We start from the raw sequence: 14,317 nt of genomic DNA, 5'->3' as shown, positions 1-14,317 counted from the left end.
GGGGCACACGCAGCAGCTGGTGGCCGTGCGGCGCGTGATAGCACTAGAACATTTACTGGCTTCCATACTGTTTTTATTGGGCAAATTTGTTGGGAGCTCTGATTGCATCTTGGACTCAGTTGCACAGATATTGAAAGTATTATTGGCAAAAAATACTGAAAATGGTACTACTCCCCTGGAGACGGTTGTCCAGAAAGTCCTAGAGAGCAATAACTTACTGGTAAAAAATTTGCCTGTGGGGATGCCAGTAGTGGTTGACATACATGAGCCCTCAAGGATGCCTACCCCATTCGCCTCAAACTGCAGGAAGGAATCTGAACCTTCCTTAAAGGAAGAAAGTTTGGTGGAGGTTAACCAGAACGCTGGAAATGAATTATTTCCGATCTTCAACCAGGATAAAAAAAAAAAAAAAAAAGAACCTGAAGGAAGTCTCTTTGTAAATGGAAAAGTAAACGAAAAAAGCAGAAAGAACAAAGGGAAAAATAGGAAACCTGTTCGCAAGTATAAGAAGAAAAGACAGAGGCAAATTATTTTCCAAAAGCACATAAATACAGAAGCGCTTGATGTTGTAGAAATCGTAGATAATTCTTTACTGGACACTTTTCTAATGAGGCTGCTGTTTGCACTACTGGCTTTGTAGTCGAAGGTCCCCTTGAAGTTCATGCTAATGTTGGGGGAGCTCCTTGTCAAGAGGATAATGGATTAGTGCCCCCAGGCCCAGTGGAAGAGGTGACAAGAACTATTCCTGCTGTAACAGGGACACTTAACCCATCAGCGTCTATTTTTCGGCTGCCGGTTGTTGTGGCCACGAACGCATCCCCTGTACCCTTTAAAGCCCCTAATTCTTATGTGGATACTTTGACACTGGACTTTCTGCCCTTATTTGATTCTGACCTATACTTAAACAGGTCATGGTTGCTTAACTGCTTTAAGGATATTGAAAGTTTAAAACTTATTCTGTCGAGTGATATGGGCTTGGTTTCCTTAATAAGATTTGAAAATGGGCTACGAGTACGGGTAAAATTCTGTTCTAAAATAATTGCTAACCTTGTCCTTCAACAGGCGGAATCATTTCAATGTAGAGGGATTGATGTGTTACCCTTTTTTAATAATGGAAAGGATATTTTCTCTAGAGAAGGGGCCACAAAGTTGGGTTTTAGGCAGGAAGACCCGTCCCCATGCAATAAAGACCTAAAAATCTGGGTCTCTAGAGGTAAACGTATGGTTTCCCAGGTACTCCCTATCCCCATGAACTTGACTATTCCTACAACTGAAGATAATCATCGGTGGAACTGGTTGCCAGGAGTTTTATCTAATAATATATCGAATAATCCAAGACTGTTTCAACATCTTTAACAGATATTTAAAAGTCATATCCTGGAATGCAGCAGGGCTACATAATCGACCCGAGAAACTTGATTTTTTATTCTCCTTGAATGCAGACGTGATATGTATTCAAGAAACCTGGTGGTTCAATATCCTATACGGGGGGGAAAGATTATTTTGTGCTTGAGGCTGCAGCTACACCATCGAAAAAAGGTCACGCAAAAGGTGGAATTGCTTGCCTCTTATCTAATTCATTACAATGGCAATTTTCCCATTATGTTGACACAAGTAACCTTTTTCAAGCAATAACTATTAATAATCTAGCTAGTGTAGGTAGCCAGTCTTTTCTGGTAATTATAAATGCATACATTCCACCTGAAGATATTTTTAGTACTGTTTTGAAGCGAATGTTTTCCTAGGTTAAACAACTATTAGAGCTTGACCAGCCCCCTTATATTTTACTCGTGGGTGATTTAATAGCAAAGTTTCTAACTTAAGCATAGACTTGTTTAGAAATAAGTCTAAGGAAGAAGCATACAATATACCCCAATCAATCTTTCCTAATAAAATAAAAACTAGCAAAAGAGGAAAGATACTGCTAGAAGAACTTAGCTATTTAGAGGGGCTAATTGTAAATGGTAGGATGCCATCTGATATTCCCGCTAATTTCACTCATAGGTCCCCTAAGGGAGAATCCATCCTGGATTATGTAATTACGGACTATGACACTTTCTCTTTTATTCGAGACATAATGATTTCTCAATCCTCCTTGAGCGACCACAATGTGATCAGTATAACTGTCTCATTACAACCTCCGGACACTGATTCTTGGTCCTTAAGTAATAGAGGAGTTTCTTTCCATTGTAAGTCCGGAAGATGCTTCTGGGACCCTACCACTATGAAGGATGTGCAAAACATTCTTGCACAAACTTTACTTGAACTAAAAGAATGGCAGGGCATGGAATTCTTACACTTTGAAATCTTTATGAAGAAGCTTACTTCGACTGCAAAGAAGCCAAGATATCCTAGGAAGTTGAACTTCGTTCCTAGTATATTATTACCCTTAAATAAAGAAATAAATAAATAAATAAACTTGTGAGGCAACAGTTCCTATGTAGATCCAGGGAAAATGATCATAAGTTAGCCTTACTAAAAAGGAGGACCAGATTGAGAACAAAATTAAAAAAAGAAAAAGAAGACTCACTCTGGATTAGTTTAAGGGAGGCTTCTGTCTTTGGTAAATCTAGAGAATTCTGGTCCATAATTGGTAAGGGATGTGGTGCAAGAACTTCCCCTATTCCCATATCTATTCCTGAAGATGTCTGGATTTCATTTATATTGAATCTGTATGCGTCTAATGGCGTAGAGGGTGAAGATTGTGACCCTGTCTTGGATAGTGGGTATACTATGGAGCTCCCGTCCGAGAAATCCATTGCTTCCGTGATCAAGAGTATGGGCTCATCCGGAGCAATGGGTCCGGACGAGTTGCCCATTTCAATACTGAAGCAAGATGTCACCTCATGGAGTAGGATTCTCCTTCCTTTGTTTAAAGCCTGCTTCTTATTGAGATTAGTTCCTACATCTTGGAGGGGAAGTATACTAATACCAATATTTAAGAAGGGAGAGCGGGATAAACCCATGAATTACCGTTTAATAGCTTTATTGGATTCTATAGGGAAAGTTTTTGCTAAATGTCTTAATATTAATCACTGATTGGGTGGAGGCAAATGGAATCTTACCTTTGGAACAAACTGGGTTCCGTAAAGAGCATGGTACACTTGATAATTTAACAGCTCTTCAAGTGATTGCAGACAAATATGTACGAGTTCGAGGAGGTGGAATATATGCGGCATTCATAGACTTCTCCACAGCGTTTGACAAGGTGGACCGTCCGACGCTGTGGAGAAAGCTAGCTGCATTGGGTATGCCACCACAGCTACTCGAACTTGTAAAATCCCTCCACTCGAACACATGGTGCAAGGTGTTACAAGGCGGAGAAAGGGGCCTTTCACAGTCTATCCCATATCCGAATGGATTAAAACAAGGGTGTATATTGGCCCCTATATTGTTTTCATTATATACTGTAGACCTACCTGCTTCCATTGCTGCTTGTGGTGGGTTAGCCCCGGTAATTGGAGGGACATCCATTTCGGTTTTAATGTATGCGGATGATATTCTCATCTTAGACTTAACTCCGAAGGGCTTGTCTAACCGCCTGCAAGTATTACATTTATTTGCAGAAGCACATTTTATGAAAATCAATGCTTCTAAAAGCAAAATCATGTGCATTTTTGGAAGGAAAAAATGTAGGTCTGAAAACTTTGGATGGGCTATAGGAGGACAGACACTAGAGGTGGTTAAAACTTACACCTTCTTAGGTAAAATAATTTCAGCAAACCTAAGTGAGAAACCCCACATTGAGCATAATTCGCGTAAAGCATTGGCTCATGGTATGGGGTTATGTTCCTTGTATTCTGCTACAGGAAAAAGACACTTTGCACGATTTTTGAAAGTATATAGAGCAAAAATCCCTGCAACTCTACTGTATGGAATAGAATTGGTGGAGTTAAGGCATCGGGGATTCTTGCAGGTAATGGAAGGAAAGGTACTAAGAAGAATTTCCTCCCTTAATACAGCTTGCTCTGTGTCATCATGCAGGCTGGAATTTGGCCTCCGGAGTTGTTGGGTACAGGGGTTGATTGCCCTAGTAAGGTGGGTGGCCTGTTTGGCCAGAGGTAAATTGGGTTCCTTACGGGGATGTATTAAAAATGAACTACTGGGCAATCTAAACGAGTTTTCCCTATTAGTAAAAAACTTTAGAAAAGCAGTAACAATGTTAGAGTTGGATGCAAGTACTTTGTTTTTACTTTCTCCTTCTCAACTAAAGTCTCAGCTGAAATATGCATCTTGGGAACTCTGCTTTAAACTGGATATGACTGCCCTACACCGAAAAAAAGGAAGTGATTTACTTTTAAGCACGTACTCACTAAAGCAGGCCCAGCAGTATCTCTCTTGGAATATCCCTCAGAGTCCGTAGGCTATGGTACCTTTTAAGACATGATTTGCTTCCTCTAAATTCTCTCTTAGCAAAGTGGTACGGATTATCTCCAGTATGTAACCTCTGTAATAATGCAGTGCAGGACCGAAATCATGTTCTATTTATTTGTCCTGCATTACGTCCACTGCGCTCCAAATGGTTAAAATCTGTCTACAATTAGGAATCCTAAATGTAAAAACTTTTTTCCATGGACTTTATTGTCCACCTAATGAAATGTTCTGTTTCAAAATTTTTAACTTTTTTTAAGGGTTTTTAGATATTTATTAATGATACCTAGAGATGTTGTTGGATAATTGTTCGGCCAGTGCTTACGATGTGATTTCTTTATTTTTGTTGTTTGTGATTTTATTGTAAATAGTGGTGTATAACTATGTGATTGTTTTATGTGGCCCTCTTTTGAGAGCCAAAAACATAATAAACTTAAACTTGAAACTTGAAAACCCAGCTGTAGCTTCTCTGCTCCCTGAACACCAGTCTTGAAACCACGACACCCGCACGAGATGTAGCGCAGAGAAGTAGTATGATTTAAGACCGAAGGGTCGGTTTCACGTGTACTACTCGCTCACCTTTTCGCTTAAAGCGCGGTGGACGTTACGAAAGACCTTTCCCCCTCCCTCTCTCTGCGCTATTCAAATAATAAAACATAGGTCCATATATACTAGAGTCCCCAAAATAATTTGAAGTAGAGGTATACTACACTTGGCACCAAGGAGCACAGACACCTCATTTCCCTCTGGTGTACAATTGTGTTACAAGGATTTGTGTTTATTTTGAATGACGCGCGAAGAAAAAGCATGATGCCCGCACAGTGTTAAAAGTACAAATAGATTGAAAAGTGCTGAAACATTGCACAGTGCCCGAAAAATGCTGACAGTGCCCAAAAAGGGCTGACGCATTGCAGTGCCCGAAAAGTGCTGACGCATTGCACAATGCCCACTCTCCACACTACTAGGCTGCTGTAGGCTCTGAGGTCAAGCAGTCTCCTACATTTGTACTTGTCCATCTGTATGAGGAAGGGGAACCGGTCGGATGCCTCCATGTTCACGACTCCTGGGCCGGTCCCTGGTGTGGACCGGACCAGGAGTCGTCTGACTTTTCGGAGGCACAAGCCCGCAGTCTTCAGCGTGGTCCGCTGTGTGAATGTGCCTGTGTGTGTCTCCGGGTCCCTCCCTCGGCCCCTCCTCTTGAACCCACTCAGCTAATGGAGCCCAGTGCGGATCATTCCCCGGCAGCCTACATCCCGGGTGATCGTATAGATCGGCGAGGTCGTGTGGCTGCAGCAGACATCTTCGTAATTGTGAGCATATTTCACTTTCTTATGCTCCTTCAACCCCTCCTATCACGGCGACACGCGACAGCCCTTGCAGTGAACCCAACGAGACACCAGCCGGGCACACATCACAAGGGATTAATGCCCTTGCAGCGAGTGTCTCGCTCTGCCGCGGTCTCTTCCCTCTCAAACAACCAGACAGGAACCCAAAGCAGCAGATTTAGAGCAGCTGCGATCCCAACTAAAAGCAACATGCAATGCATTGGTCTCGCCTTTATGAAACTTTAAGTATTTAGCCATGCAGCACATTATCCTCGGTGTTTCTGCCTTAATAATCACTTATAATTATTGGAGAGCTGTGCAAATTATTTCTAAGTGAATTGTTAATGTATTTCCTCTTTTACGTTTATATTTCATAAGAAAAAATACTGGATTTCACTGCCATAAAAATACTGGACATGTGGCAACCCTTTTCGACTGAGACACACTAGGGTTGAAGGCACTGTTTAGCTAACAATGTATCTGCATCGCTGGGACAGTCACGACCGCTTTGCTGAATCTGACATGTGTCTGGCTGTGAACCTACCCTATCATCTTTCTAAGGTACACTTATTGATCTCCCCAAACCTTTGATGGTAGACCCCTAACATAGCAACAGTTTGCTTCAGAAATATAAGTTATACAGTAATTGGTCTGCAGAGAAATCTGTCTCCGTGTAAGCAGAGCTGCCAAGTTGATAAATAACTGTTTGAATTGGGGTGTAAACCAAGGCACATTTTAAGATAATTTAGTATCTTTTACATAAAATGTACTTGCATTAATTGGTAACACAATTGTATTTTTTCCCCGAACAGGGCCCCCCAAACCGGGTCTTGCCCGTGCCCCCGAAGTTCTTCAAGATCACACTGGGCCCCTCGTCCCAGGGCACCCGGTGCCACTCAATCTGGTGCACTATTGATATCTACGACCCCGCACAAAAGGCCCCAGAAAAGACGTAACAGTTACGTTCCAAAGCACGCCCCGACAATACCCACGCACCAGAGGGCAGCCCGTCCAGCACAGCATTATTAAAGAGTAATCCATGCACGGTGCTATATACCTTATCCTCTGACCTGGTCCAGGACAGGAGCTATAAATCATGGCGCCATTGCATCCACGCTGTGCCTAATTTATAACATAGCGCAAGGCAATATAACATGATAGCCTCTTACAGCTGAGCATTATCAGAAGATTAGTATTTTGTGGAAGAACGTAACAGCATAACATTGGGCAGCAAACCATAACACAACATACGACATAAAGCTCCATTCCAACATAGCACAACATAATACAAACCTGGCAAAGAAAATGCACCACAGCATAGCACGACTCTGAAAATGGTGCAGACAGCAAGCCCTGCACAGAATACATTGCGTCTTGCCCGCAGGCACAAAAAAAAAAAAAGGGGGGCGCAATGCAATGACTCATACCAAGCCGCAGAAACATACCAGAGCGGGTAAATTTCCAGACAGATAACATTTCGCCCTTGCTCGTACCGCACGTGGGTCCACTTCCTGGTATATTAGTTTAACGATCTATTCATTGACTTGCTGCGGTAACATGTCTACGTGTCATATTTATTAGGAAAATACGCTAGTTAGGTTTCTACAAGTTGGCGTTGTTACTGGCACTGTTTTAGTGGAATAGTCCTAATACTATATTTAATAAAAAGGATGACTCCCCTCTTTCCTGTTTACTCACCTTACTTCCTGACTCCATGCCGCAGCTCACTCTCGTCACAGGGGCTGGTGCGCCTAGTAGCCTGTCCGATCAATGCTAATGTAGCGCTCTATGTAGAATTGACCGCCTCTTTCCCAGGCTCGGTATCCTCAAAGTAGATAGAGGTGTAGAATACTCGTTTAACAAGAACTAACTGCCCGAGCTCCATGGCATTTGAGGAATCTTGCCATATCCTGACCCAGAATGGAGGCGCTGACATCGCGGCACCCCCACTTTACTTTTAAAATGTTACAAGTAGAGCGTGGGTGCCGCGATTATACTAATAAAAGAAATAGATGTTTTTTTCTATTTCTTTCATGTTGGTATAATCGCGGCACCCGCGCTTTACTTGTAACATTTCAAAAGTAAAGGGCGGGTGCCGCGATTATACTAACATGAAAGAAATTTCTCTTTTAACCCCGTCCTCTTCAGACAGGCTCGGCATGACTTACTGCTGCGGTAAAAGGTTCCTTATCTTTATGGGGCGAAACAGATGGCCTCATAAAGAAGATAAGAAACCTTTTACCACAGCAGCAAGTCAAGGAGCCCGGTCTGAAAAGGACAGGGATAAAAGAGAAAGAAGAACGTCACTAGGACCTCTTCTCCAATGGATTGTCACCCTTTAGCATGACCGGTGATGCCAGCCAATGGAGAAGAGGGGCGGGGTTTAACTTTGCTAGTGGAAAATACTGAATATCATTAAATCTCGCTAGCTCGACTTGCGCATGTGCGCAGTCTTTCACAGGCCGAGACCGAAAAAATATTGTCAATGAGGCCTCACCATAATCGGTGGCGTCCAAATTCAAGAAATAAAGAGATCACTGCAGAACCGGCAAGAACTTCCTCAGCAACCTTGAGAACAGCAATTGCAGGAGAAACCAGACGGTGCTGCGAGTTCTAGACACGGACGGGAATGGACGTTGCAAAGGTGGGACATGCGCCCACCTTTGCCCAATCCTGCGCCTTTTTTATAACAAAAAAAAAAAAAACACGCTAAAGCCAATGGGGCCTGCGAAAGCCTGCTCATACGCACAAGCGAGTGAGCAACTTTCAGAACCCCTTTACAAGAGGGCTCGCGCTGCGCGAGTAATGCTGCGCACTACAACGCTAGGCGCGAGACCTAAAAACACGGCAGGGCGCGAGTGATGTGCAATGTAGGCCTAGACAGAATTTCAAATACACTGGGGTAATCTTAGTGATTTGGGAAATTATATGTTACTATGAAGCAAAATTGCCAATAATTATGAGCTCACTCCTGCAATTAAGAGTAATTTGTGAGAAAAACAATTCCTCAGCAAGAGCACAGCAGGTACCTGCTCGATATTTGTGTTCTACTGCATTTAGCGCAGTTTCTTGGTTCAAAATGCATCCTTATGCCCATTTTGTGCTAAGAAAACAATGCTAAATGCTAACAACAAGTTAGGGGAAATCCTACCCCATGAACATATTTAGCAAGCTTGGCAGTTCGCTATTCGTGTTCTATTGCAATTCAAGAAGTATCTCTAAACGCAGAATACTCTTCTCGCAAATCAAGAGCAATTTCACGTTATGCTTTGGCAATTCTGCATGATTACACTACACAAATTATGTGATTTACGCCATCCTCATGTCCAATGCACACTTTAACGTGCACATTTGTCTTTTTTTTCTTTTTGGTTGGTGAACCATGGCTGACCTACTATGGCTTTTCAGTAAAGTATCTCCTGGCAAACATTATACTGATAGCACGAGTCACAGATTGAAGTAGAATATGGATCCCTATTTCAACAATCGCATTTTTAGCCACATTTGTGATCCACTGGGAACTACATGCAACTGTCTAGACAACTGGCTACATGAAACCTGATGAAGCAGTGGTAGGACCAACCTGAACATTTGCTATGACAGATAGGTAAACTCTAAACCTATAATTTCACTTTAATCACAGGAAATAATGGATGCTCAAATTGTGCAGGGACTAAAACAGTATGCTTTGTCACAAGCGGGTTCCAGTTGGGATGTTAGTATTATCTATCAATGAATGTTTAGGCATCTCTCAGTAAAAAGATATGCCCGAGAATGTGGTTCTTGTTTCAACTGTCAGGTTTGACATTATACATGCATGGCCACTAGAATTATGCAGCTCATTTTGTGACAGCATTACTTAATTAATTTGTCGACAATTATGTGAGACCCATCAGGAGAAGGGCTTTGACTCAGTCCACATGTTGGGAGCCAGGAGTACATGTTCGAATGAGCAAAAGTTGTGTTCCTTTAAATTAAAAAAAAAAAAAAAGAGCTTTCCATCCACACAACTACAACCATTTTGTTAATTTAGCCAGAACTTTAAAGGGGAACACGCAAGCCACTGAGACGCTATTAAAGTCGCTTACATAACTGGAGATATTTTTTTCCTCTGGCAGTTGCACAGATGGGAGGCAGTCATTAATAAACATGGTTTTTTGGATCTGGCTTGACAATGCTGTCATAAAAAAAAACTGCATTGCCAATGCTTGCTGTACTTAGATGTAGTGTCACCGATCCATCCTGTGGTCTCACTTCATTTCCCTGCCCCCCTTAACCTTTAATCTGTATGCCTCATTTTAGGGTGGCCTATCAACTACGCCATATAACAACAAGGTACTCTCTGCACCAGGAAGCCTGTTGAATGATAGTGCGCTACTTACATTTAGTTTACATTACACTTGTTAACATGGTCTCAGCATTGGCTGCATCTCATTAGTACCAATTTAACAAGCCATGGAAGCAACAGGCAACCAAAGGTCAACTTTCGCAAAGGGTCTTCCACTGCGCTGCAACACATATTGCTGCGTTTAAGTAACCTTTGAATCGTTTGAGTTTGATACAATTTTGTGTTAAAATTTGCAGATTATTCAGCCTGTGATGGGTTGTGTGGCACGTCTACAATTATATCAAAATTGCTGAATGCAGCCTGTGATAGATTTTGTAGCAGAACTACAATTATACCAAAAATTCTGAGGCCGCACAATCGTATAATTCCAGTGGCCCTGAGCATCTGCATATCCTTAGAAGACATTTCGGAAAATAATTTAGGCGGTGTACTTAGTTAAGACATTCAAGAGTACCTGCTAAATCATGCCCATCTTTACAAAGGGAGGGCAAGATTTACAAGCCCCCTGCACCACCAGTACGTCACTTATGTGACGTACTGGTGGCACATTTTACTGCTCCATATTTACAAGGACTGTAAAAGCCACCCTGAGTGACTTTCAGTCCTTGTAAATATAGCCCTTTACACGCAGCCCTTTGTGTGGATGGGGCGTTCCACGCAACACCTGTGGAACCAGACATTTCCAGATTTACGATTCTTCATAATTCTGGAAATTCGTGTGAATACTACGCCTGTAGAGAGGCAACTAGGAGAAAGGTTTTAATTTCTCGTTTTTTTCTCCTTCAATGCGTGCTGCATTCTACAGCACACCTTGAAAGAGGAAAATGCCTGTAGTGATTTATTTTGTGGAGGAATAGGTACCTTCCAGCGCAAAAAACAATCTCCCCATGACGCAGCCATCCTTGCTCCATGGTGCAAGGGTGCCTGCAAATGGCTGCAGTTCATGCGCAAGGGGAAGCACAGATGCGACATATTGTTGTAAATATGTCGCATCCCTGTGCTTTGAAAGTGACTCAGTGCGGCGCAGCCAAATGGCTTTCGGAATGCAACGAGTCACTTTCATTGTAAATCTGCAGCGAAATATTTTAGTATAGTGCTCCAGCCACACCCACCCAAAAATTGACGTTTTTAAATTTTAGACTAATATAAATAAAGCTTTGAGAAAGCCATAGACCTGAGGGCCATTAGACGGGAGAAGAAACACGTGTTGCCTGACCGGGAATAATCTGGACTTGAAATCATGGATACATAATAAATAGTAATACGTGCCCTATATGAATTCGGCATTGCTTGTATAATGAACGTGCATTGGTTCAAGCAAATAGTACTACAATCCTTTGTGGGGCATGCATCGCCCACATCTGAAATAATGTTTTTGACTAGGTTTAAGGGCCTTTACCTAGATTAGATGCATTACCACGTCATTATACTCTAGAATAATATATATTTTCTTCAGCTATCGAGTCATTGACCATCTCTCGGAAAGTACCCAGTTACATTCTTATCTGGTGACTAAAAGAGCATAAAACAGTAAGAAAATAGAGTTCTTTGATAACGTTAAAAGTAATTATGACGCTTCAAATTCTGTACACCTTGTCCGAGGGTTCGTAGGAGAATGTGTTATTGTCTATGGGGCAACTGGCAAAGACACTTCTTTAGCCTAAAACATGCACCGAAAAACCTCTGATCGAGAGAACCCACGGTCTACGTTGTCCTTTCTTTTAACTCATTTGAGCCTTTGTGAACTGAGGGGGTTCATTTACAAGCCTCTTGCGCCGCCGCTGCGCCACTTTAAAAATAAGTAAAAAGGTGAAGAATAGGCAGCTCCAGAGATGGTAAAAAAAAAGCTCCGGATATATTGAGAATATTAGACACGTTTAGGGAGCAATTATATTTGTATTCCTATGAAGTTTTCTATTGCTGTACAAAATAGATAAATATCGTGTTTTGAGAATATGCATTTTGAACCAACAAAATTACGATTTAAAAGTTTAATATATGCAGCGTTTATACGGATATGTTTTATTATCAAGCTTAGCACCTTTACAGGGGTCGGAGTTTCAAATTACACCCGCCCGCCATCCTTACCTAACCGTCGATCCCCTCCCAATGTATAGTGCGGCTCTGTTCTCGCTTTGTTCTCTACCCCAATTACTTGTTGGCCTTACACTATGGTTTCTAACACACGCCTAAATTTGTCGCACTTTTCTACATAGGGTCTTTATCAGTTTATTTTGCCGCCATAGTCACCTCGTGGTCAGGTACCATTAGAGTTTACAACAAAAGGCCCTTAATAACGCCGTAGACTGTCTAACCTTACTAGCGGTGTTTTTTTTCCGCCCTATCCTTTCCCTCTATGGCCGCTAGCTCCCTCGTGGCCTTCTACGCCCTTGGGCTTCGTCCCACAGCCGCCATCTTACCTCGATACTTGCAGATCGCCAGACTCAACACTGTGTGAACGTAACAGACGCAGCAGCAACGATCGACTGCCTACTAGGTTCCTCGGCCCTTCAGTCTAGGACCCGCCCAGCTTTGCGCTAATTGGCTGCAGAAGAAAATATTGAGCTTCAATTGGTGAGTTGGTGTTTGGTGGTAGCTGTCTGTCACTTTCTTTCTCGATTTTAATTCGCTTCAAGACTAAAAGAAACGCCTTAGAGGCATAACGAAAATAACAACTATGAAAAAAAAACATCATTTAAAGGCAGAGGCATGCGCTCAAACGTGAAGTATTGGAAAAGTAAACGGATTTCCCTTGGAAAACACAATTTGAGGTTATAACGTGGTGACAGAAACGGGGCGCGGCCAGGAAGATTTGTTCAATGACTTATAGCCTGACTGCGCGTTCTGTTTCTAAACAAGCATTTGCAATGCAATAGGCCTCGCATTAGGAAAGTTTGAGCTATTGGTATTGTAAATGACACATTTATTATTACGTGTTGGTTTTGAAAATAGCGAAATTAATAGCTTTGTCATTTACAATGCCCATAGTTATAACTTTCGCAAATGTGACACCTATAGCATTTGTAATGCAATATTTGTTGTATTTACATGACTTAGATGTATTAATATTACAAATAACAATGGCTTTTAATTTTTTTTAAATAATTACTACTTAAATCTTATTGTTATTGTTATTTATAATGGCAATAGCTTAAACTTTTGTAAATAACTTTTGTGAAGATTATGTTCAGTGTATTTTATTGTGACGAAAATCCAAGAACAGAAGTGAAATATTAACATCTTTTTGTGACATTTGTAATAAAGCTTGAAACATTGAGAGAACATATTTGAACCAGTTGTTGTTGAATGGTTGCACAGATTGATGCTGTGATGGCGCGGAGTGATGTTGTGGTGGCGACTAGTGATGCTGTAGCGTTCAGTGATCCTGTGGTAGCACATAGTGATGTTGTGAAGCCCCTGAGTGATGCTGTGGTGGTGCTGAGTGATACTGTGGTGATACGATAGATAAAGTGAGTGCGATAGATAGATAGGGTGAGTGCGATAGATAGATAGAGTGAGGGCGATAGATAGATAGATAGATAGATAGATAGATAGATAGATAGATAGATAGAAAGACTGAGGGCGATAGATAGATAGACTGAGGGCGATAGATAGATGGAGTGAGGGCAATAGATAGATGGAGTGAGGTCAATAGATAGATGGAGTGAGGGCGATAGATAGATGGAGTGAGGGCGATAGATAGAGTGAGGGCGATAGAGAGATAGATAGATGGATAGATGGATGGATAGATAGATGGATAGATAGAGGACACCTAGAAAAAACGGGGCAAAAAAGTCCCTCTGTTCACCAGACACAATATCTTTGTATTCTCAATGTCGGCCAATTATTGACAATAATTTATGGTGGCTGGAAACCATTGATATGAAGTGTAGAAGTGAGTTTTTAATCACACTTATTTTAAAGCACCGAGACGGAAAATTATGTTTTTGATTACTATGGGAGGATAAGTGCAAAGTCTGCTGAAATGGAATATTTCGATATAGTGCACTGGCCCAAAAAAAAGTTTGTAGAAAATGGTCAGAAAATGTGGGCTTTAATGCCAGCGGTGCAGATTTTAGAAGTGGTGAGATAGGCTCGATTCTCCGCAGCTCAACATCCTGTGATCCTGGGCAAATCACTTAAGTCTCAATACAAAACAAAAAAAACACATGAATGTGTGCCCTTGTGTAATGTAACTGGTGCTCCTGTACACAAGTCAAGTCAAGTCAGAGAATTTATATAGCGCGCTACATACCCAGAGGGTCTCAAGGCG

General features: G+C 41.7%; 1 protein-coding gene across 1 annotated transcript in view; it reads right to left on the bottom strand.

Moving 5' to 3' along the window:
* KANSL2 (KAT8 regulatory NSL complex subunit 2) overlaps window positions 1-12,587 on the bottom strand; it is a 69,021-nt gene extending 56,434 nt beyond the window's left edge. The window contains exon 1 of the mRNA XM_086963754.1: window positions 12,465-12,587. The gene's annotated coding sequence lies outside the window, so the exon portion shown is untranslated. The remainder of the gene's footprint in view (window positions 1-12,464) is intronic.
* Window positions 12,588-14,317: the final 1,730 nt, after the last annotated feature.

This window comes from Lissotriton vulgaris, chromosome 1_1, assembly GCF_964263255.1.
Source record: "Lissotriton vulgaris chromosome 1_1, aLisVul1.2, whole genome shotgun sequence".
NCBI classification, from domain to species: domain Eukaryota; kingdom Metazoa; phylum Chordata; class Amphibia; order Caudata; family Salamandridae; genus Lissotriton; species Lissotriton vulgaris.
The sequence above is the reverse complement of the archived record's forward strand: the minus strand, read 5'-3'. Positions and strand labels throughout refer to the sequence as shown.